The sequence below is a fragment of the Sminthopsis crassicaudata genome, chromosome 3, assembly GCF_048593235.1.
Source record: "Sminthopsis crassicaudata isolate SCR6 chromosome 3, ASM4859323v1, whole genome shotgun sequence".
Classification (NCBI taxonomy): Eukaryota; Metazoa; Chordata; class Mammalia; order Dasyuromorphia; family Dasyuridae; genus Sminthopsis; species Sminthopsis crassicaudata.
The window spans coordinates 366,741,297-366,767,756 of NC_133619.1; the positions used below are offsets into that span (position 1 = coordinate 366,741,297).

The window sequence follows — 26,460 nt, forward strand, 5'->3', positions numbered from 1 at the left end:
ACCATTGGGGGCTTTCTTGGCAAGGGTACTGAAGTGGTTTGTCTTTTCCTTCTCCAGCTCATTTTTACAGATGAAGTAACTGAGGCAAATGGGGTGAGGTGATTTGCCCAGGGTCACACAGTTAGTTTCTGAGTCCAGATTTGAATTTAGGAAGATGAATCATCTTGATACCATGCCCAATCCTCTGTCCACTGTGCCACTTAGTTGCCGATTATTATTATTACTTGACTAATAATAGGAAGAAGTAATTATATTTCAGTCAAAGAACACTACAATGAAAATTTTAAAATAATTACTGCTCTAAGTACAGCTCTGTCAATTGTGTAGCTATGTGAACTTTGGCAAACCACACTGTACCCTTCTTTAAGTCTCCATCTCCCCATTTCTTAAAATATAGGAATTAGCCTAAAAGTTATTGAAGTTAATTCTGCATCATAAAGTTCTATGATATGACCACGGAAAAATGATTACTGAACATCTATTATGTGAAATACTATATAGGAAATGCTGGGGAGGAAGTTTTTAAAGTATAATTTAAATAAATAATTACTCACATTCATACATCATTTTCATATTTATAAAATTCTTTCCTGACAACAACCCTGCACCTGAATTTTCCCCATACCTGATCTTTCTCCTCCCAATATGGGTCATTTACCCACAAACCTATGGATATAACTATCTGCATTCCAATTAAGTCATATACTGTATTAACTTGTGAAATAGCAATCTGAATTCTAGTCACTGACCAGAATTCTGTCAATCAAGTCAATAAACAAATATTATTGATTATCTATAATGCTAGGTACTCTTACTACCTAAGATTACAACATTATATGGTCACATATAATGTGACCTGCCCAGAGAAATCATTTAATCCAACCTACTCAATTTTTTTTCAGATGAGGAAATTTTGGTCTTTGCTACTTTGCCTCTCAGGCCTTCGGAACTTCCTCTCTAATTCCTTTACCTATTTTTACACACACACACACACACACACACACACACACACACACACACACACACACACACACTTTTTTCCCCCAGATAGTTATAACACTTGAAATATTATTACTCTTTAAGAATTGAGGTTGAAAGTTCTCTAACTTGATTCTCAAAAACCACAAGAAACCATAGATGTCTTGGCCACATTTCAGAAAATAACTATAATTTCCTTCTTTTTTACTATAAAATGGGAAAAGATGCAGAAGAGGTTAAAATCAAACTATTTTTACACCTTTATCTGACCCCTTTTGTAAGCCAAGTATCTGATCAAGATGCTTCTCATTCTATGAATTGGTTCTGTTTCTAACAACACAAAACCAATTCAGGGTCCATACCAGAAGTTCTACTGGAAATCCAAATATCCCAATAGGGACTATGTTGTGTGAAATGATTTTTGAGATGAGGCATTACTAATACTAACTTTGGGACATCCAAAACTCTTTCCTCCCCCCAAAAAGTGGGCTTTATAAAATCCCCCTATGAAATTTAAGAATAAACTGAAAAGACTAACATGTCTAAATTCTGGAACAAAATAGAACATCAGTTAATAAGTAGAGCATAATGAAGATTATTATTAGGGAGGATTCACAAATCAACATTCTATCTAAACTTCTGTTATTGAGGTTAATCATTAACAAGTCTCTAAGATATATCATAGGTGTTTACATTAGAATATAACAGTCAAGTACAGGTTTCTGAAGTGGTAATATATGTAGACATTTAAATATGTTTATGAAAATGCCAAGACATTTTCATATGCTCATAATCTTAGTCAACAAGAACATAAGACAAATAAGTGATTAGCCTTATTAACAAAAGTTTAAATGAAACTTCAGTCATAGACTTGCTCATTGCTGCAGGCATTAGCCATTCTTTTTAGGTGTACCACACAAATCTCACTGGTCCTGAAAGATTTGCTTTTATTTGATTTGCTACAGATAATCTTCATGATAAAGATTATAGCAGACTCACTCCTGAATTATCTATCCCATAAAAACAGAAAGTTAGCTAAGTGATACAGCTGGATCTGGGGTCAGAAAGACTAGAGTTCAAATCCTGCCTTAATTACTTATTAACTGTGTGACTCTAGACAAATCACTTAAATTCTGTCAGTCTCAGCTTCCTCAACTGTAAGATGGACACAATAATAGTACCTATTTCCCAGGATTGTTGTAAGACTCAAATGAAATAATATTCTTAAACTCCTTATTACATACTAAGTGCTTAATAAATGCTTGTTTGTTTTTTGTTTTTATTTTTTAATCTTGCCTCTGCCATTTGCTTAAAATACCTTTGTGATCCTGGATATATATTTTAGACTTTTTCAGCCTAAGGGTACTCAACTGTAAAATAGGAGAGGGAGAAAAATATTAGACAATATGATTTTGGGAGGAGGGGTATAATTTGAAGCTTTATGCCCTTCCAGTTTCAAAAGTATCTATTTATTAGCTACCTAAGTAATTACATAAAGGCACCAACCTTAGAGTATGTCCAATGGTAGAGCAAGAATAGCTATGTTGGGATATGAAAGAGAGGTATGATCAGTTCAAGAGTCCCAAACTGAGAAAATTGATATCTTCCACATATGTTGTCCCCACAGATTTTATACTATCCACTATTATGACTCCATTTCTGCTGTTCCTATTCTTGGTCACTAAAAGCCACTAGGTTTCCCTGCTCTGATGAAGGAAATCCTATTGGTCAATAGACATTTCTTTGATTTTCTTTGTGCTATGGTTCAAAACTTTTATTGGAAGGTCTGGTGACAATTCATAGCTTCCTGTCAAATATCTCCATCTCAGAAGCACAGGGTTAGCTAAAACTCTATGGTAAGGTCTCTGTTAGTGCTTAGCATTGAACTAATTGCACATAGTAGAATGTTTTAAAATGTACCGTGGGATAATAGGTTTTAGATCTAGAAAGAACCTGAGATCATCTAGGAGCAGCTAGAATTCTAGCCTTGAAGTCAAGAAAACCAGAGTTCAAATATGGCCTCACAGACTTAACACTTCACAAGCTTTGTGATTTTGAAGATCTAGATCTAAAAAGAACCTGAGATAATTTAGGAGCAGTTAGAGCTCTGGTCTTGAAGTCAAAAAGACCAGAGTTCAAATATGGCCCTACACACTTAACATTTAACAAGCTTTGTGATTCTGAATAACTTACTTAACTTCAAATACCTCACAAGAGAAGGAAGGAAGGAAGGAAGGAAGGAAGGAAGGAAGGAAGGAAGGAAGGAAGGAAGGAAGGAAGGAAGGAAGGAAGGAAGGAAGGAAGGAAGGAAGGAAGGAAGGAAGGAAGGAAGGAAGGAAGGAAGGAAAGAAGGAAGGAAGGAAGGAAGGAAGGAAGGAAGGAAGGAAGGAAGGAAGGAAGGAAGGAAGGAAGGAAGGAAGGAAGGAAGGAAGGAAGGAAGGAAGGAAGGAAGGAAGGAAGGAAGGAAGGAAGGAAGGAAGGAAGGAAGGAAGGGAGGAAGGAAGGGAGGAAGGAAGGAAGAAAAAAAAAGAAAGGAAGAAAGCCATTTAAACTGTGAGTGAAACCAGGTGAAGTTTTCTCAAACAGTCTATGAGATGGAATGGCTCACTCCTTAGGCTTAAGTTGCAGGAAGTCACATGATCTCTAGGCCTAGAGTTGTTTAAGACATGAAAGGTCAGAACCTAGGTCTAAGCTTCAGGAAGTGATAGGAAGTGATGTGGCCCATAGGAATCAGACAACATTGCTGACCATTGGCCAATAATGGTTACTTCTTTTTTAGTCCATCCAATGAAGACTTGGGTCTTTTGCTATTTAACCAGGTTTACTACTTCCCCACTCACTAGGCCAGATACATGTGGGAAGATGGGAGTTGAGAGGCTCTATCTCTGCCTAGGTGTGCTTGGACCTCTCCTTGCAAGGACAGAATAAATGCTTTCCCCTTATATCTGGAGATGTCTTTGATTAGTTAATTTGGGGTAAGGAAGTCTAGCACCAGTCCCATACACCTGTAATTTTACAGATGAAGTGACTGCCCACGATAACTTAGCTACTAATAAATAGAGCCAGAAACTTAAACCTAGGATCTCTAACTCAAACTATCTGTTTGATTAAGTTGAGGGAATAAAGCACTTAGCAAATTCCCATAGTTGAGTAATGAGCAAGAGAAAGGAAGGATATGACTGAATTCAAATGGAGGATAAAAGATGTGCTTCTAAGAAAAACATTGCCATTGGCTGTTTTTTCCAGATAATGGTCTAAATCTACTCCTGGCTTAAGTGATCAGAGCTCTCCATTTTGAGTAGAACTTAATGACTGGCAACACTATGCTCCCTTCTACTTAATAACTTTATATATTCTTCTTTTAATACTTTTATTATTTTTCCAATTAAAAAAGCTTTTAATTTCTTTATCTTTTCCTCTTTCTCAAGTAAACAACACCCTCTCCTCCCCCCAAAAAAAGGAAAAGACAGATTAGATACAAAGGACAAAAAAGGGTACATCTATAGCAATCTAATCTTTGACAAACCCAAAGATACCAACATTAGGGATAAAAATTCATTATTCGGAAAAAACTGTTGGGAAAACTGGAAATTAGTATGGCAGAAATTAGATATGGATCCACACTTAACACCATATACCAAGATAAGATCAAAATGGGTCCATGATTTAGGCATAAAGAGGGAGATAATAAATAGATTAGAGGAACAGAGGATAATCTACCTCTCAGACTTGTGGAGGAGGAAGGAATTTATGACCAGAGGAGAACTAGAGATCATTATTGATCACAAAATAGAAGATTTTGATTACATCAAACTAAAAAGTTTCTGTACAAATAATACTAATGCAAACAAGATTAGAAGGGAAGTAACAAATTGGGAAAATATTTTTAAAAACAAAGGTTCTGACAAAGGTCTCATTTCCAAAATATATAGAGAACTGACCATAATTTATAAGAAACCAAACCATTCTCCAATTGATAAATGGTCAAAGGATATGAACAGACAATTCTCAGAGGAAGAAATTGAAACTATATCCACTCACATGAAAGAGTGTTCCAAATCACTACTGATCAGAGAATTGCAAATTAAGACCACTCTGAGATACCACTACACACCTGTCAGATTGGCTAAGATGACAGGAACAAATAATGACAAATGTTGGAGGGGATGTGGGGAAATTGGGACACTAATACATTGCTGGTGGAGTTGTGAAAGAATCCAGCCATTCTGGAGAGCAATCTGGAATTATGCCCAAAAAGTTATCAAACTGTGCATACCCTTTGACCCAGCAGCGCTACTACTGGGATTATATCCCAAAGAAATACTAAAGAGCGGAAAGAGACATATATGTGCCAAAATGTTTGTGGCAGCTCTTTTTGTTGTAGCTAGAAACTGGAAGATGAATGGATGTCCATCAGTTGGAGAATGGTTGGGTAAATTGTGGTATATGAAAGTTATGGAATATTATTGCTCGGTAAGAAATGACCAGCAGGAGGAATACAGAGAGGCCTGGAGAGACTTAAATCAACTGATGCTGAGTGAAATGAGCAGAACCAGAAGATCACTGTACACTTCAACAACAATACTGTATGAGGATGTATTCTGATGGAAGTGGAAATCTTCAACATAAAGAAGATCCAACTCACTTCCAGTTGATCAATGATGGACAGAGGTAGATACACCCAGAGAAGAAACACTGGGAGGGGAATGTAAATTGTTAGCACTAATATCTGTCTGCCCAGGTTGCATGTATCTTCGGATTCTAATGTTTATTGTGCAACAAGAAAATGATATTCACACACATGTATTGTACTTAGACTATATTGTAACACATGTAAAATGTATGGTATTGCCTGTCGTCGGGGGGAGGGAATAAGGGAGGGGGGGTAATTTGGAAAAATGAATACAAGGGATAATATTATAAAATATATATATATATATATAATAAAAAAAAATTAAAAAAAAAAAAAAAAGGAAAAGAAAACTTTTATAATAAATAAATATTAATGGTAAAAAAAAAAAAAAAAATAGCAAATTCCCTCAGTGATCACGTTCCAAAAATGTATGGCTCATTCTAAATGTTAAGCCCAACACCTACTTCTCTGTCAATCTTGAACATTGATTAGAGCTCTAAAGTCTTTCAAAATTGTGGGGTTTTTTGTTTTGTTTATAATATTGTCATATAATGTTCAGCAGATTCTGTTTACTTCCTTCTTCCAGGTGAGGTCTTTATAGAGAGCTTCCCAGTTTCCTTTAAGACTAGCCATTATTTTATTTCTTAAGATTCAACAAAATTCTATTATATTCATATGTAACACAATTGTCTTAGTCAATGGGCTTAGTGCCAGTGGGCAGGTGGGTATTTTTTTAGTTTCTAGGCTTTTTTGCTACTATGAAAAGAACAACTATAAATGTTTTTATACATGCAGTTCTTTTTCTTTTTCTTTTAAACTTGTTGGGATATAGGCCTTGTAATTGTGTCACTGGATCAAAAGGTATGCAAAGTTTATAGATAGTTAGATTCAAAAGAGTTAAAACTTGGTGCATCTGTTTCAATTAAGGCAAAAAACAATTCTTTTTGTTCTTAACCCTTGTAGGTCTTTGGGAAAAAATACTTTAAAGTGGCAGCAAATATTGGCTTCGATATTAATTCCCAGTGTTTAAAAAAATCCAGTACAGTATTACAAAATAAAATTAGGGAATGAAATTTTTAATTTTAAAGTAACTTATTTTAAATTACCTTAGGAGCTGAGGAAAACTATTTTTATGATACATTATAGTTATTTATACACCATCAGGTTGTTTGGGACAAAAAGACCTACTCAAATTGACTACTATAGAGATCACTCATAGAAAGCAGAATTATTTATTAGAATCTCGAGAAGACCCCATCCTGATCTGTGAGGCAAATTCACAGCAAGAGAGGGTCACTCCCCTGAAAATGTTCACAGCTTTTATACAAAGAACCTCCAAAATCCCGCCCTCTATGTGTTATGATTGGTCACAGAAGTCTGTATTCCCCTACTTGGTCAGTGGAATGTAGTAGACAAGGTGATTTCAGCTTCTTCAGCCACATATGTTTTTAATTCCTTCTTTGGACAATGGAATGTGTAGTCCAGGCCTTATCTAAAATCACATGACTGGATCCTATAGGCTTATTAGACTTTAGCTAACAGTCTCTGATCAATATGTGCTTAATTTCTAAGTTCTTCACCTTTCCACACAAGGTGAAACTCAAAGTTAAACTAAACTTCATATGTACACATACACAGTTGTTAAGCTGCCAATTGTTCATAAAAACCTCTCATATATATATTCTCTTCTTCCTTTTAACAATGCTATCATCAAAATGTAGGTTCTAATTTCCTCACACTGGACTAATATAACAGCCAGCTTTTTGGTCTTCTGTCTTGTTTTCCTTATCTCCAGTCTATCCTCCACTTAGCTATCAAAATGATGCTCCTAAAGCATAGTCTAACTATGCCTCCTCACCCCCCAACATCTTTCAAAAAACCCCAGTGGCTCCCAACTTTAAAGGCCCCTCTTAATTTACTACCTCCTACCTTTCCAGTCTTCAAGCATTTTACTCCCCTTTACATAGTCAGTGACTCAGTAAATAATACTGGCCTCCCTTGCTGCTCCTCCCTCCTATTTCCTTATGTTTTTATTGACTATTCCCAATAGTTGGCATTTTCTCCATCTTAAACTCCATTTGTTGACTTCCTTGATTTCCTGTAGATCCCAGTTAAATGTCACTTTTAGCAATAAGTTTTTCCTTATCCCTTAGTAATCTTTTCTAGATCTTTTGTAATCTTAAATGAGGATCTTCTCTCTAAGATTATTTCCAAATTATCCTGTCAGTATCTTGATAGCACATCACTCTTTGCATGCTGTCTTTCTGGTGAACTACATGAGATCAGGGATTATTTTATTTTATTTCATTTTCTTTTGTTTACTTTTGCTCCTCTTAGCACATAATTTGGCACATAGTACAAGCTTAATAAATATATTTCCACCTGACATGCAACACACAATATAACATTACATCACTGTATTCAATATAGGTACTGATTTGCACACTTGAATAGCTGGATAGTAGGGCCAATCAAGAGAAACATTCTATAATGTTGTCACAGGATGGAGAAAAATATCAGAACTTATTGAGAATGATGTACTCTTTCTTGCTTTATGCTTCATTTTTTTTTGTTGTCAAAAGTAGAATTCAAAACACTAGTAAATGTATCTAATTTGTCACAGAGTTTCCAGGTATAAACCTATTTTGTGTACTTGTTTATCTAATCATTTGTTTCCTATTCAATTGCTGGTGGGCATTCTAACTGAAAAGTAAAAGTCCTGGTCAGTGGAGTACAATCCTTAAAACTATTTAAAACAGCTTATCTCTGGGGGCAATTGCTCCGTTTTCATTTTCAAAGACAATCAATGATATTACAAGGGATATCCTGACTTGTATATGAATTGGATTTGTGAGGCAGAGTTGCACCAAGTAGTAGATCTCACTTTCTCTTCCAGACCAATGTCAGGTCAAAAATCAGGATGACTGGCCACAAGTAGGCACTTAGTCTACTGAGAAAAGAAGCTTTCTGCAAAGTTCTTTTTGTTGAAGGCTTTGCCCACCTATTTCAAACCCAGAGAGCCCTAAAAAGTGTGGGGAATATCAGATGTAGCCATACTCTGAAATTTACTTATTATAGCACTTATTACAGTTCGTGGCTAATGTCTGCATCAGGGAAAGATGATTGGAAAATTAACTAGCTAAACTCCTGTTTACAATTCTGCTGCAGAGGCTGAACATTGTTAGCTAAAATAAGACCTCATGTCTTGTTTCTAAGTGTGACCCTGTGGAAATGCTAAGTGAGCAAAGATTTAGTGGAAATGAAAGAGGTAAAAAATAAGCATACTTGTGAAATGTAAACATTCCCTGGTAGACACTAATAATTCCAAAAACTTGAGAGGTTAGTTCAAACACAAAAATGATTACTCTTGACAACAGAAGTATAAACGGGACCTAAATCAATTGCTAATTGCTCTTCCTAACATTGCCCCTGTTAGTCTTTTGGTTGTCAAACTCATACAAGAATAGTCATGCACATGTCTCTTACATATGGGTGCACCATGTCTACATCTTTCCACATGTGCAGAGATGCAGGAAAGGGGAAATGATGCATTATGCGCATTCTGCCTTGTGACAGAACTTTGCAATTTTACAAAGCCCCAAGATTAAAATCTTAGCAATTTACCCTAGATCTCTCAGAAAACTTTTCAGAATCTTCCTCCTAAAATGCTGGTAACTTTATACATTCATATGTTTGCCTCAGAAAAGGATTTTATCAAGGGATTGTCACAGTCTTGGATTGCATAACTAACTGCTTCATGCCAATGATTAAAATTTTACTTTCATTAAAAAGAAAATAGATGCATATATAGTGAAACATAAAGAATATAATCTATTTATGTATATATATTATATATGCATGCATATAAATAAAAAGTAAAGAAGGTAACACCCAGTGCTTATCACATATGGAGTTGTTGAAATAGAGAATGCAATAAAATTGAATTTACTGTCATCTTTATTGGTATGAAGGTTACATTCATAAGCTTTGTTTGTTTTAATAGGTTTATTGTACAGTTGCAGACATATGCAATCACACTAGGATGGCTATGCTTTGAATATTTTTATAATTGTGGGTAGTATAAAAGTCATTTTCTGTTAGATTGCACAAATCCATTACATTAGGAGAAAGCTACATTATTGTAATAGGATTAATGTGCAACACATAAACATGATCAGTAATATTCTGTTTGATAAATTATCTCATTTTAATCGGAATGTAAAGAGATTTCAGGATAATTCCCACTTTGATTTGCATAATTGTATCACAGACAGCCAAATTGCATTATATTCTTCATTAACAATAGATGGCTTGTATAACTATTGTATTTTAGAAGGCACTGCTTTTACGTTCATCCTGCAATTTGTCATTTGGTGACACTGCTGGGGAGTTTAGTTGGGAGAGAATAGAACCTGAAAAGATTACTTGATTTTCGCTGAGTCCAGTAATATCTTGGCATTCGATTGTACTGCAGTTATGCTGGTGTTTGTTTTAACAAATTGCAACCCAGTGGCAGAGAACTACTTTTAAAAGTCTTCTAATTTGTGGACAATTTGGCACTTATAGATTTTCATAGCAAAACACTAGCCCTTTGAACAAATTGTGTATAAAAACATGAATTAAAATTAAATTAGAACCATATGATTGATTCTGTATTCTTATTATGGCAAATATGTTACTTGAGAGAATTTCCCTTTTTTCCACCATCCTTCCCTCAACTTTCTACATCTAACAAGTTGCCTGATACTCTCAGTACTCTTGGGGCCATGCCGTGTTTTCAGCCACTCAGTGGTGTTTACAGCAGCTCTCTCACTAATACTCTACTAATGATAGCTGTCAACAGCCCTTGAGGAGTCTGGTAAAGTGCTCTGTACAAACTTCAATGGAGTCCTTAAATAAGAATCACAGGACTATAAATAGACTCACCATTTCTCATACTTTTCTCTTAGAAGAGGAGACAAAATGAGGATAATTGCAACTATGGGGACTACCTCAATCCAATTTAATTCAAATCAACAAGCACTTATTAAATGACTACTGGATACTAAGCATGGTACCAAGCATTTGGGATACAAAAACAATGAAACAATCCCATCCTCAAAGAGACTACAATCTACTTGGAAGATTAGTGGCAACATGAACACAGGTAAGCAAATATAAAAACACATAGAAAATAAAGTATAAAATACTTTAAAGAGAGGAGAACAATAACTAGGAGGAAAAGTCTTGTATAAAAAGTGGAACTTGAATTGAATCTCAGAGGGAACTAGAGATTCCAAAGAATAAGAAGGAAAAATGTGCATTTCAAGCATATTGAGAGATGGGATGTCATATGGGGGGAACAAAAATTGACCAGAGTGAAGGAGGGGAAGTCACATGGTCTAGAAGAAGAGGTTGAAATACAAATCAGAACAATCTATATTTCATCTGCGAGTCAGTAGAAAGTCACTGAAGCTTTTTGAACAGGGAAGAGTCATGGCAATATATGAGTTCTATGAATATCAGTTTGGCAGTTGTGTAGAATATGATTTGAAAAGGGGCAAGGCTGGATCTATAAGCAACAATTAGGAGGCTAATGAATTAGCCCAGATAAGAAGTGAGAGCAGAGGTTTACAACTTCAAGTGAGATTATCTATATGAAGTGTTTTACAATTTGTAAAGTGCTACCTAATGTTAGTCATGATAACAGATGTTATTAATTTATCATTATTTCCCATAATATGTGAAGGGAAACAATCACTGAGAAGAAACAATATCCTTCATTTAGAAAAGAATGTCTTCCAAACTGCCCACCTTATGGGGTAGAATGATGAATAATCAAAAATTTATTCATAGGAAATTTTGCTTGAAAAGTTTAGTTCCCTCCTTTTCTGTTGAAGTTACAAAAGGACAGAACATTTGAACATAGGCAGGATATTCTCATTCCTTATATTTATGTAGCTTTTAAAAAATATTTCGAAGCATTTTCATGTACACAACTGTCAAAGCACAACTATGGGTGTGAGTAGGGTAGATACTATTATTCCCATTTATTAGATGAAGAAACTGAAGCTAAGAATTTAAAAGAAGACAATTGTATTTTTATATAACAATATATAACAAGTCAATGGCAGAGCTAGGATTAAAACTCATGCCTTCTGAGTTATAAGCCAGCTTCATCCTGTCTCCATTTACCTTTCCTGTTTAATTGTATATTACTTGCTTTTATTTATTATAACTGCCTGTCAAACTGATTTATTTGTTCTATTTTAATCTCAGCCTTCCATCTCTCATCTCCATGTATTTGTATAGATGTTCTATGGTCTTTGTATAGCTCTCCTTCTTTCCTCTTAGACTCCTTGGCTTCCTATAAGATTTACTTTAGGAATGTATTTCTTATGGGAAGAATTCCCTGATGCATCAAGTTGTTAGTGTTCTCTCTACCTCAAATTATATAGCTTTTTCTTATTTGTGCACATATGGTATCCCTTGATAGAATGCAAGACCATTGAGGACGAGCACTAATTTTTATCATTTTCTCTTTGTAAGAGGAAAGAAAAGCCATCACAAAGTTTCTGCATTGCTAGGGTGAATGAACTATAAAGTAAATGAATGGGAAAGGGAGAGGGATTGCTCTAAAACAAGGACAGATGTAGAACCACTCAGAAGAGGAAGTATACTATTGCAACCTTCTATACTGTCTACCTTAAAACAAAGATCCTGTAGTCCCACTCTAGTTTTGGCTCTGTAAATGCTTTTTAAATTTAATGTTATGTAGATAGATTATAGATAATATCAAGCCCTCAAAAAATAACTTTATAAGACAAAAGCTTTCAAGGTAGTATCAACTTGGAATGTCACTATAGTCCCAATGTATTATTAACTTTTCTGCAAAGTTTGAAACACAAGTCCATTAGAAGATAATTAATTGGAAACATTTTGACCATGTGACAAATCAAATGCCATTTATATAATAGAATCATGGAATTCTAAAGCAGATAAAGACCTTAGTGATCCTCAAATTCAAAGTTGTATATAGATGTAGAAATATAGACCTCTCTAGAGAAGGAAGTGACTTAGTGAAGTCCCACAATTAATGTGTGACAGAACAAAGTTAAGATTAGTGCCCAAATCTCTTTTACCATAGCTCACTAAAATATTAGAAAGTAGAAAATAGACATTTTATTGCCTCTCTCTAAAAAAATAATCTTCTACCTTTAGATGTCAAATAGAAATAAGAAATTTAGAAATAAGTTGCAACATCATTTTCCAGCTGCATGTGAACATACAACATCAAATGATATTTGATTCACCTTTGGCTACCAAATCATTATTAGACTCCTGTATTTCCTCACAACAAACTTACAAAAGAGGTTTATCTTTGGTGTCCAGTAGAATGCTAATTGTCAATCTTCCCCACTCTATACACCTTGCTTGCTTATTCAAACCTTTCTAAAATACTCATAGTTTTGATATAGGCAAAAGGTGCCTACTGTCAGGAAAGAAGGTCATCTAATTTACTAATTAACATCAAAGAGTGAATGACAATATGCTACCATGTATGTTGTATGCATGTTGTTCAAGGACAATGTTTGGTCAAAAGGATACTGGGATTTCAGGCACCAAAGAGGAAAGACTGTTGAGATATTTTGGAGCAGTATTGAAAGGTGGGGGACATGTTTTGGGGACCTCTAATATTTAGGTGATCACTTCTGAGCAAAATCAATCCCACCTTTCCCTGCTTCCCTAGGATTCATCTATGTACATACAACATACATGGCATATTTCCTTTGTTTGACAAATGGTAGTATATCTAAAGAACTTTACAAACCATAAAAGTTAAGTAAATGTCAGCTATTGCTATTTTTAGTAGCTGCCATGACAAAAATTACAAAAGGCATCAAATAACAGACCTAAAAGAAATCTTAGAACTATTAAAAATAATCTAGAACAAACTCCTTTTTTTCCTGCTGGGAAAGTGGCAGAAGCAAGACTCAACATAGCTCTGTCTCATTCAATTCAATAAACTTTATATTCTACCTTCCTTTCTTATCCAAGTTATAAATAAGAGATTTGATTCCCTCCTGAACTTTAAAAAGAAGATAAGACTAGATGTTCTCATCCAGTCATCAACATGTCATTCCCTACCAATAAATTCAGCAATAATAATGATGATGATGATGATGATAATAACCATAAATATTCATCTTCAAGGATTTATAATTTTGTCATGGTGAATAGTCCTGCATCACTGCTGACTTCTCACTCTTATACAACTTTAGAGACACTCAAAAATCATCAGTGGCACAAAATTGCCTTAGAATAAAATAGAAATTTTTCAGCTTGGCATTTAAGACCCTTAACAGTCTTTATTCCAGAAGCAGATTTCTATTGTTTGATTTTGACTGCATATTTTAGATCATCTGCAATATTTTTATTCCAAGTTTTTCAGGACATTCGATGGTCTCAACATACAAAAAAACAAACAACAACAACAGCAACAAAAAAAGCACACATGCACAGCAGAAAGACAATAAACAAGTTGTTTTGTAAAATATAACAAATAATTCCTTGGCATAGATAAATGACATAAAAGGCATTATTATGACACATTGTAGCCCACTTGTTATTCCCTGAACTCAGCATTTTGTTTCCTGACATCTCTGCCTGGAATACCTTACAGTACACAGATATGCCCCCTCACTTCAACTACTTAGAATTGTCCGTTCATTTTAAAGATAAACTCAGATTCTTTTTCCTAGATGTCAAATTCTTCTAGCTGTAAGCACTCTTTTCTCTCCTTAATTTGTTTTTAATTTATCTATGTATAAATTCTAGTCCAGGATAGAATTTTAACTCCTTGAGAGCAGGTACTATTTATAGTTTGTTCTTATTTTCACAATACTAGTACAATGTCTCACACATAATTAAGTAAATAAGCATTTTTTAGCTTTTATGAAAAAAAATAAGTTTTTATTGACCTTCTATCTGTCAGGTACCATACTTAAAATGTTGGATATTCAAAAACAGAAGAAAGAAAGAAATGAAAAAAGAAAAAAAACAGTCCTTACCCTCAAAGAACTCAAAGAGACAATAATCAAACAACTATATAGAAATAAGATGCTTACAGCATATTGTAGAATCTCAGAGGGAAAGCACTAGAATTGAGATAGGGAAAGACTTTCAGTAAAAAGTGGAACTTTAGCTAAGATGTTATTGAAGCTGGGGAAGCCAGGAGGCAGAGATGAGGGGAGCTTCATAAATGCTTGCTGTATTAATTGATTTGAAGGCCTTCGAGAGTTCTTATGATCTGAAAAAAAAAGTCCATCAGCTTACAGTCATTTTGGTGACAAGTATCTTCAATGCTTGATATTAGGTCTTGATATTTGAATATTAGACCTTCAGTCCATCACCTGGACAGTACTTGGAAGTTCATCCAGCTTTGCAAGGTTTTCCAGAGCATGAGATCTGCTTTAAGGACCAGCAGTAATATTCATATAACAACCAAGAGCTAGAAGACAATCTTAGTAAAGAAACAACAACAATAGTATCAGTAATAGCCTAGATTCCCTCCAACTGTACTACATAGGAAGTCTCCTACTTTAGTATGGTCTGGTGGAAAATCTCTGAAATCAAAGTGTCTAGCTTCAAATACCTCCTTGGATAGTACTACTCTTGTGATCTTAGGCAAGCCACTTAACTTTGATAGGATTCAGTTTCCTTATCTGTAGGGATGCAGAAGTTCTCTCCACCCCCAATAAACAAAAAAGTCCATGGAAAGATTTTGGTGATATATGAATTTGGATAACAAAAATACTGCTTAATTCCACCAGGGTGCTAAAGGGATCCATGACACAAACACAAAAAGTTAAGAATCCCTAAACCAGAGGATCTCTAAGGCTCCTTTCAGCTCTAGATCTAGAATCCTATGACACATTTCTGTATAACACTGGACCCTTAAGAGGCCAGTCCTTGCCATTCTGTTAAAGGCAAGGATGTGTTCATAACTTCCACTAAATACAAGAGTGTTTATTGTCACCCACTTCACACCTTGTCATCAGAAAGCCCCAACCACACATATGATGTTTGCTTTTCTGACAGAGTGAACTGAGCTAGTCTGTTTCTCATTAGGTATGTTACACCATAGTTGCAAAAAGATCAACAGGGTATGTATTTTCAGTAACACAGCTTCTTGCCTTTGCTTTGTAAAGAAATGGATCCAGGATCCAGGAAATTCATCCCCTAGACCTAGCCTTTGATGGGCGTTGGTGCCCCATGCAAATGAGACTGAGGTTAGCTAGCACCTTCCATAAATAATTTTCACTTTGCAAATGATGTGATCATATATGGTTTTCAGAGCCAAAGTCCCAGATGGAGGAAGTGAGTTTGATGCCAAATACATTCCTTAAGCACATGGTGTGCAGAAGCACAATGTGCTGGGAATTCTTTTGGAAACGAATATATCACATACCTCTCTATCTTTGCTCCTGGTCTCTGATCAATCTAGAAAGAAAGAAAAGCAGGAAGTCAAGACTAGCTCAATAGGACAACTTTAGACCATGGATCTATGTTCTAATTTCTATGGATCAAAAAGGGGAAATGTCCCATGGATCAGAAATGCTTATTACTACTGTTACTCCTTTATTCAGAAGGAGGAAGGAGAAGGAGAAGGAGGAGGAGGAGGAGGAGGAGGAGGAGGAGGAGGAGGAGGAGAAGAAAGAAGAAGAAGAAGAAGGAGAAGCATCTTTATAGCTCTTTAAGTTTTATAAAGTGCTTCACAAATTTTACTTATTTTATAAGTATTTTATTATATAGTACTTAATTTAGCATTCTGATTAATTTATAATATATAATATTATAATTAATAAATTAATAAGTTAATTAAGATAATAAAAATAATGTTATTTTATAATATAAAGACTATAAATTCCTTACACTAGATTGTATAGTGAAAAAGAGCACTGGATTTGGGGTCCAAAGATCTGCTTGACCTTGGTTTCATCATTTACTCTGTATGTCATTTTGATCAATCTGATCAAGATCAACCTAACCTGATCTGTAAAATGGTTGTGTTTTACTAAGGTACTTCTGAGAACTCTCCTAGATCTAAATTCTGTTATCCTGTGATCATTAATATTTCTTTTTTATCTACTCAGTCCCCTAGCACAGTGTTTGACTATTGTGTAAACTGAGGTTCCCTTGTACCCAATTACCTGGCTATTTGATAGAAGGATAGTAAAAGGGAATAAGAAAAAGGTAGATAATTTCTCTTTCTAGGGTATAGAATTCTGGATTCAGAGTCAGAAATAGATGAGTTCAAATTACGATTCTTTTGATTTTCTGTCTGCTTCAGCTCTTCCCTGTATAAAATGGGGATAATAGCACCTACCTCATAGTATTGTTGTATACAGCATTGTGTGTGTGTGTGTGTGTATGAATGTGTGTGTGCGTGTATGTATGTGGGGTGTATCAGCTAGATAGCACAACTAGGTAGGATCTGGAGCCAGGAAGTCATCTTTGTGAGTTTAAATTTGGTTTCAGACACTTAGTAGTTATGTGACTCTGGGCAAGTCATTTAATACTGTCTAACTCAAGTTTCCTCATCTGTAAAAAACTTAGTTGGAAAAGAAAATGGTAAACCATTCTATTATCTTTGCCCAGAAAACCCCAGATAGCGTCATGAAGAGTTGGGTATGACTGAAAATGAATAAACAAAGATAGATGGAAACATATATCATTTTGGTAAAACAAAGTACCATATAAATACTATTGTTTTAAAAAATGGGGAAAATTGTTTATTTTTTTTAAATAGAACACTGATCCTCCTTCCAGCTAAATAATTCTCAAAGGACAGAGATAAAAAGAGACATTGTTGGATACCATGGACCTCACTCTGGTCTATAAGTCTCTTACATAATTGAAATAAGTCGCAGAGATTCTTGCTTAGGAAAGCTTCATATCATGCAAAAGATCAATGAACCATTTTCTCTTCTACTCCAGAAATTCCCATTAATTTATGTTGCTGATTTCCTACTGAAGTGTAACTCAGTCTCATTAATTTTTTTAGATAACTCCTTCTCTGCCCTCCCCCTCTTCAGTCTAATCAAGTCCATCCCATTCTTCTTTATGTTGGAATACAGAATTTTCATGGAAGGCATGAAAACTGTCTCTATGGTTAAACAAACAAAAAAGATCTGGTCTGATAGATTCTAGAGGGAGGCAGGGATTTTATGATCTCTAAAGGACCTTTCCAACTTTTCTCACTCCTATGAGGACCTAAGTAATAAAATGCTAAAGTGGAAGTCAGGAGATCTGGGCTCAAACCTCAACTCTAACACTTTGCAGCTGTATGACTTTATCTCTCTGTGCTTCAGTTTCCTAATATACTAAAGTTAAAACCAGGATGTAGCACAATTAAATACAGCCTAACATCTATTTCGCTTATTACTACATTTACTCAGTCACTCAATGCTCAAACTGATGTTCCTTAAGCATAAGCCTGAGTATCATGCTTCCTTCCAGTGGCGCCGTGTTATCTCCAGGATCAAATATGAAATCCTCTTTTTGGTTTTTAAAGCCCTTCATTACCTTTCCAGGTTTCTTGTAAACTATTTTCTTACTCCACCACTCCTCACCTATTCTTCAACCAAGTAACACTGACCTTCTTGCTGCTTCTAGCATACAATATCCCATCTCCCAACTATGAGAATTTTCACTGACTGTTTTCTTTCCCTGTATTTCTTTCCCTCTCCTTCTCTAATTTCTGGTTTTCCTGGCCTACTACAAAAATCCTATTCTAGCCAGCTTTAATCTTATCCTCTTCCCTATAAAATAAGCTCTGAACTATTTTAAATATATTTTTTATAGTCATGTTTATGCCAAAGTAGCTAGGTAATTCAGTGAGAGACAAAAAGAACTAAAGTACTGAAGTCCTGCCTCAGGCATTTATTAGTTGTATGACTTTGGTCAAATCATTAACCTGTTTGCCTAAGTTTTCTCAACTTTAAAGAGAGGATAAAACCTACTCCCAGGGTCACTGTGAGGAACAAATGAGATAATTATTTGTAAAGAATTTAGCCCAATGCTTGGTACATAAGTAGACCTACATAAATGTTTATTCCCTTCACTTTCCCTTCATCTGGCTCTCCACTGTACCCCAACCCAGACATTTGAGAAGATATTTTGCCTTTGTTTGTATGCCCATGATATTACACGATCCCTAGTATATAGCTAGCACTTCATGAATGCTTGTTGATTTACTGATTGATGATGCTAATTATTTATCAAGCACTTACCTTGTGTAAAATGCTTTGTTAAGTGCTAGGGACACAAAACTATGCAAAACCAGATCCTGTCCTTCAAGGACAGAGACAATGTGTTTTTCATTTGTGGCTTTTAGTTGAGTTTGGAAGGAAGTCAGGGAATTGAGAAGGTAAAGGTGAGAACATTCCAGATAGGAAGACAGCCAGTGAAACAATACATAGTTTGGAGATGGAATGTCCTGTGCTGTTCTGTAGAGGGAAGCTAAAGTATCAGAAGACTGACAAGGTGGGAAAAGGCCATGTTGTAAAAGACTTTAAGTATCAAAAAGAAGAGTTCTGATTTTTTAAATTAGATTTTATTAGGAAGAAAAAAGTGATCCTCAGAGGTTTTCTCAAAAAGGTTTTCTCAATAAAAAAAAAAAATCATTAGATTTGGCAATCGAGAAGTTATTGCTAACTTTGAAGAGGGCAATTTCAGTCAAGTTATGAGATTAGTGGTCAGACAAGTCATTAAAAAAAAAAAAACGATTACTATACTCTAGGCTTTGGGCTAAGCATTGGGGATAAAAAAAGGCAAAACATTGTCATTGCCTTCTAAGAATTTGACATTCAAACAGTTGAAGAAAGCATCCAAAAGCTATGAGTACTCAATTTATAAATACTATAAACTGAAGGTAAATAGCTTTGTATTTTGAAGGCCTCTATTAAAGCTGGAATTTTTTAGTTGTATCCCAAGGACCAAATTTAAGGAGTCTGGGAAACTATAGGACTCTAACTTGATCACAGTCACAAACTTTAAAATTTCATTTATTTATCCAGAATGACTTCACTGACTTGAGGCAAATTCCAAGTCTACAATTTATTATCTATATGAATTCAGACAAATCACCCTCTGTAGACCTCCATTTCTTAAACTAAAGGTCATAAGATAGAGCTGGAAGAGACCTAAATTAATTCCTTCGTGTTACAGATGAGAAAATTGAGGCCAATAGAATTTAAGTCTTTTATCAAGATCACAAAGATAGTAAGCATTAAGGTCCCTTCAGCTTTAAAACTATGATCCCATATCAAACCTATTTTGCCATGAATCTTGTAAAAGGAAGGAAACATTTAGGACTACCTGATGAAAAAACCCTTTTAGATGATCAACTTATTTTATATAACAGTAAATGCTCTTCTAAGGAGAGCTAGCCAAGATTACAGTTTTCTTTTAGAAATGAAGTTTCTATAGCAAGTTATGCATGAAGTTTGCTAAGCTTTGTGAATTTTCTATCAATTCTGGGAGTTACACATTTTAACTTAAATAAATATATCTGACTCAAGCTCAAATGAAAACTAAAATTACTTATAAGCTTGTTTTTGAAGGGGAGGTGCAGTTAGGAGCATATTGATTTTAAAACACACAGCATACACCTGAACACACATGCTTTCAGTTCAATATTAAACTCTGAACATACTACAAATTGTATATATTTAACCTTGAAAGCAATCTTCTACACACTGCCTAAAGGATGTTCTACATCTTTCTCAGATCATTAAAAATTGGGATTTTAGAGCAAGTGTCCTCACCAAGGATATTCCAGTTGCAAATTCCATTCTATTTCTGGGGCCAATTACTTCTCTGAGTTAAGAGTAGCACAATGTGGCAGTAGGAGGGCAATATCACACACCCAGTGCCCCAGAAGAATCATTTTGTTCTATGTTTGTCCATTGCTATAAAATGTATTCCTATGTCTAACACTGTTTCCCAGAACTAGATTTAGACAGAAAAGAATATTTGAAGCAATCCAAGTCCATCTGCACTACCAGAGAAATATCTCAAAGTGTGTTTTCTAATGACAAAGGATTAGTCAGTGCCACGTGAAAAAGATAGCCATAAACACCCCCTTGATTACTGCAGAAGCCTTTCCATTGAAGTCTCCATCTCTTCCTTCACCTCTAGTCCATCATGTGCATCACCTCCAGATTAGCCTTTTTATAATGACACTTCCATCCAATCAACCTCTGCTTTGAAACCCTCAGGAACTAATTTATTTTCAGGACAAAGTTCAAATTTCTTCACACTCTCTCTCAGATTCTTCAGTGATGATGGTGATATCTTTCCATCTTTAGCTACCAGCATTCTCCAATATAAAGTCCCCCACTCAATCCAAATCATTCTCTGTCCTTTGGTTTCATCTTTCAATCTTCTACCTCCCTACTCTTCTTTCCTTGCCTGGAATACTTCTTCCTCTTCTTATCATGTTTCCAAACCTTAGCCATACTTTCAGGCCAAAGTCTACCCTCTCTCTTTCATGGAGTTTTCTTTAAGTTCATTAGTCTACTTCTCTTCACCAGTGCCTTCTCCCACTCCAACCTCGAGCACATATTCTTCATTCTTATCTATTCTACTAGTTAGGTGTGTATGTGTGTGTGTGTGCATGTGCTCATGTTTTGTACCACAAACTAAGATTAAGGTCTCCGTTACAGTGTCTAGGAGTGACAAGCATATTATAAGCTCCTTTTAGACATAAATAACTTGTTTTGTTTTGTCATCCTATCCTCAGATAAAATGTGCCTTGAACATAGTAGGCACTTAACAAATTTTTGTTGAATTCAATTACATTAAAAAAAAAAAAAAGTATAATGGCTTGATTCATACCTAACTCCCAATCTGTACCAATTGCATATCAATGAATAGCTCTCGACAGTCATACTTGACAAAGTACATTTTCTACAAAAGAAGTTGCACGAGATCTGAAACATATATGACCTCTTTTATATGGACAAAATAGTTTGTAGAAACCAAGCTAAGGAAAAGAACCTTGAGAGTTCATCTACACCAATAGCCACGTGAGCTCTAACTGCAGCCCTGCTTAGCCTACTTAAGACAAGGAAAAAGCTACAGAAAAAAAGATGGGAAATTCAGGGATTCTTTCCTTCTCCTGATTTGTGTAGGGCTTGGAAAGGAACAATGAAAGCTAAATTTAATTATTCCTTTTATCATAAGATGAGCATAATTAGGAAGCAAAGGGAAATGACAGCTAATAATTATTCTCTTTTTTTCCTAATTAAAGTTTAATGACTGTATTTCCTCAGTTACTGCCCAAAGTGGCAGTCTGCTCTATTTGTTCATTAGGTTAGCATCAAAATGTTGCCTAATTTCATATATGGCTGAACACAACCTAGATCAGATATGTGCTTTATTAACTGACATCTCTGTCACTCCAGCCTCTACCATCAGTCGAATATTGAGAAATAAATTTGGATTACAAGGGTTTCAAGAACAAAATGGTTCAGAGAAATGATTTCTGTATCTAGAATCAGATGTTCTGAATTCAAATTACACATGTGCTATTTATTACTCTGTGTGACCTTGGGCAAGTTATTTTGGGACTAAATTTCCTCATCTGCAAAAACAGGCTTTTGGACAGAATGTACTTTTCAGTTTTAAATCTCTAATTATAAAGAATAACGTTGTTATAAATCATCAGCATTTTTATATATCACTAAAAAAAAAAACCAACAGCAAGAGATATAAAGAGAAATTGCATTTAAAACAACTGTCAATAGAATAAAATATTTGGGAATCTATCTGCCAAGGGGGTGTCAAGAATTATATGAGCAAAACTACAAAACACTTTTCACACAAAGTTAGATCTAAATAATTGGGAAAATATCAAGTGTTCTTATATAGGTAGAGCAAATAAAATAAAGATGACAATACTCCCTAAACTAATCTATTTATTTAGTGCTATACCAATCAGACTCCCAAGAAACAATTTTACTGACCTAGAAAAAAATAGCAACAAAATTCATCTGGAAGAACAAAAGGTCAAAAATTTCAAGGGAATTAATGAAAAAAAAAAAGCAAATGAAGGTGGCCTAGCTGTACCAGATCTAAATGTATATTATTAAACAATGGTCATCAAAACCATTTGGTACTGGCTAAGAAGTAGATTAGTTGATCAGTGGAATAGGTTAGGTTCACAGGACAAAATAGTCAATAACTTTCATAATCTAGTGTTTGACAAACCCAAAGACGCCAGCTTTGGGGATAAGAATTCACTATTTGGCAAAACCTACTGGAAAAATTAGAAACTAGTATGGCAGAAATTAGACATTGATCCACACCTAACATCATATACCAAGATAAGATTGAAATGGGTTCATGATCTAGACATAAAGAATGATATTATAAACAAATTCAAAGAGCATAGGATAGTTTACCTCTCAAAATTGTGGAGGAGGAAGGAATTTGTGACCAAAGAAGAACTAGAGATCATTATTGATCAAAACCTAGATAACTTTGATTATATTAAGTTAAAAAGGTTTTGTACAAACAAAACTAATGCAGATAAGATTAGAAGGGAAGCAATAAACTGGGAAAACATTTTTACACTCAAAGATTCTGATAAAGGCCTCATTTCTAAACTATATAGAGAATGGACTCAAATTTATAAGAAATTAAATAAGAAATTAATTATTAAATTAATTTAAAAAATTAAGAATAAGAAATTCTCCAATTGATAAATGGTCAAAGGACATGAACAGATAATTATCTGATGAAGAAATTGTAAGTATTTCTAATCATATGAAAAGGTGCTCCAAATCACTATTGATCAGAGAAATGCAAATTAAGACAACTCTGAGATATCAGTACACACTTGTCAGATTGGCTAAGAAGACAGGAAAAGAAAATGACAAATGTTAGAGGGGACGTGGGAAAACTAGGACACTGTTACATTGTTGGTGGAACTGTGAACAGATCCAACCATTCTGGAGAGAGATTTGGAACTATGCTCAAAAAGTTATCAAACTGTGCATATCCTTTGATCCAGCAGTGTTTCTACCGGGCTTATATACCAAAGAGATCTTAAAGGAGGGAAAGGGACCCACATGTGCAAAAATTTTTGTAGCACCCCTTTTTGTAGGGATAAGAAACTGAGTGGATGCCCATCAATTGGAGAATGGCTGAATAGATTAGGGTATATGAATGTTATGGAATATTATTGTTCTGTAAGACATAATCAGGAAGATGACTTCAGAGAGGCCTAGAGAGACTTACATGAACTGATGCTAAGTGAAATGAGCAGAACCAGGAGATCATTATACACGGCAACAACAAGACTATACAATGATCAATTCTGATGAATGTGGCTCTCTTCAATAATGAGATGATTCAAACCAGTTTCAACTTTTCAGTGATGAAGATAGCCATCTACACTCAGAGAGAGAACTGTGGGAACTGAGTGTGGACCTCAACGTAGCATTTTCACTCTTTCTGTTGTTGTGTGCTTGCATTTTTTTTTAGTTTTTTTTTTCCTTTTTTGATCCAATTTTTCTTGTGCAGCAAGATAACTGTATACATATATTGGATTTAACATATATTTTAGCATATTTAACATGTATTGGACTACTTGCCATCTAGGGGATGGGGTGAGGGGAAGGAGGGGAAAATTTGGAACAGAGGGTTTTGCAAGGATCAATGTTGAAAAATTACCCATGCATATGTTTTGTAAATAAAAAGCTTTAATAAAAAATAGAAACAGTCCATATGAAAAAAATAAAATTGTTACATCAATAGTAAGTACTGCTAGCTGCATTTGAATCCAGATCCTCTGACTCTTAAGGCCAAAATTATTTTTATTGCAGAGCTCTGGCCTTGAAGACAGGAAGACCTGAGTTCAAATCCAACTTCAGGCCCTTACTGTATTACCCTGGGCAAATCAGTTCATCTTTATTTGCCTCAGTTTCTTCATCTGTTAAAAGGAAATGATAACAGTACTTCATGGAGTTGTTGTGAGGTTCAAATGAGATATTAATTGTAAAGCACTTAGCATAATACCTAGCACATAAGCATGAAAAATATTGTTATTATCATTATTAAGATTATATTGTCAAAAGGCCTTGAAGTCAGTCAAAGAAGGTTGGAATTGATCTAGTAAGGAAGAATTTTTGGATTTTAAACAGAAGAGTAACAGAATGAAAGCAGTGTTTTAGGAAGATTAACCTAGAAGGAGAGTTTAGAAGAAGTTGAAGGGAAAAGAAACTGGAAGTCTAGAGGCCAGCTACTAGGTTTTATATCAATCCTGACAAGAAATAACAAGATACTGAATATAAGAGGAAAATCAAATCCAGAAGATATTTCTAAAGAAACAGAAGGAAAAATTACAGATAGGATTGAGTGAATAAAAGAGAAAAGACAAAGGCAACTTCAAGGTTTCTAGCTTGAGGACCTAGAATGTTAGTATCCCTGGCAAAACTAGAAAAGCTGGGAAGATCAGGTAAAATGAAGAATTCAGTTTTAGACATGAGATGAAGAATAGGCTACCCAAGGTCATCTAGTGAATGATGACCTAAGCACAAAGTTTCTCTAGGGACAAGACTAAAGCATAAGTGAAAGATCAGTACCAAGAATGGATATAGATTTGACTTTCTGAGTATGTATGATAATCTACCACAAGAATTAGTAAAAATATAGGTTACTAATTAAATTTAGCTCACACTTGTCTAAATGATTTTCTAATGGGAAAAAATGGGAAAAGTAATCATCCCAAAAAAGCCAAATAAAACATATTTATTCTGAGAGAAAATATTTCTAATTGGGTAAAGCTAGATTACTAATTTTGATCATCATTGCTTTCTTTGACTTTGTCACTTTTCTTGTCAATTTTTTATCTAGAAGTTTTGGCTGTAGATCATAATTAAATTTTGTACTGGTAAAATTTAGGACAAACATTAAACAAAGCCAGCCTTTTTACTTCATCTATCTAACAAATATATAATATATAATAAGCATCCAGAAACTACTTATTGGTGGATTAATGTGGAGGAAACAAGTCAACTCATAAAAGACAAAAATGGTTTTTAAAAAAAGTGTGCCCTAGACACTAACTCTCATAGGAATAAGATTAGCAATCATTGTAGATGGAAAGAGCCTGTTCATAGGAAAAAGGTAGAAATTGAAAGTAAGAAAGAATTGGGACATGATGAGAGAAATTAGAGGCCTTTCAGGATCAGTTTCAACTTTATTCTAGCATTTTAATATATTTGAAGAACATAATTATACATATAGATAAAATACTATCCATAAGGCAGTCCTACCTCAAAAGTAGCGAATAGTAAGTAATCAGCAATGAATCACTAGAATTGGGGCAGAAGAAGATTTGAGAAAAGATATTGGACTGTCTGACAGTATAGTATTAAAAATCAGAAGCATAGTTGGAAAGAATTATGTAGCCCAAGTCCATCACTTTACAGATAAAGAAAATAGGAAGGGAAATGTCCAAGTTTAGTAGTAACAAAGGCAGTAACAAAGCCAAGATATAAATTCCAGTTTTCTAACACTATGAAAATACTAAAAGAGGAATTCCTTCTTTTAGTACCAAAAAGTGAAAAACAAAAACCTCCATTTATAAGTGGCTGCCTTAGAACTTAAGAAATAGCCCCTTGAGGTTAACCTTTTGGCCACCAAGTTCCATATTCAGTCATTAATATGGATATTAATAAGGAGTTGTTGGCAAAAAAGTAAAGGAGTTGTTCTCCATTGCCTCATCCTCAACATTTAAGGATCATAGAATTAAAATAGGAAAATCACAGAATCCCAGTGTTGGAAGGCTCTTGAGA

The 26,460-nt window shown here is 34.7% G+C and overlaps 1 long non-coding RNA gene across 1 annotated transcript in view; it reads right to left on the bottom strand.

The window, feature by feature from the left end:
- Nucleotides 1-26,460, bottom strand: part of LOC141561798 (uncharacterized) — a 55,531-nt gene that overhangs the window by 12,437 nt on the left and 16,634 nt on the right. The window contains exon 2 of the long non-coding RNA XR_012488163.1: nt 16,062-16,093. This is a non-coding gene — a long non-coding RNA (uncharacterized LOC141561798). The remainder of the gene's footprint in view (nt 1-16,061; nt 16,094-26,460) is intronic.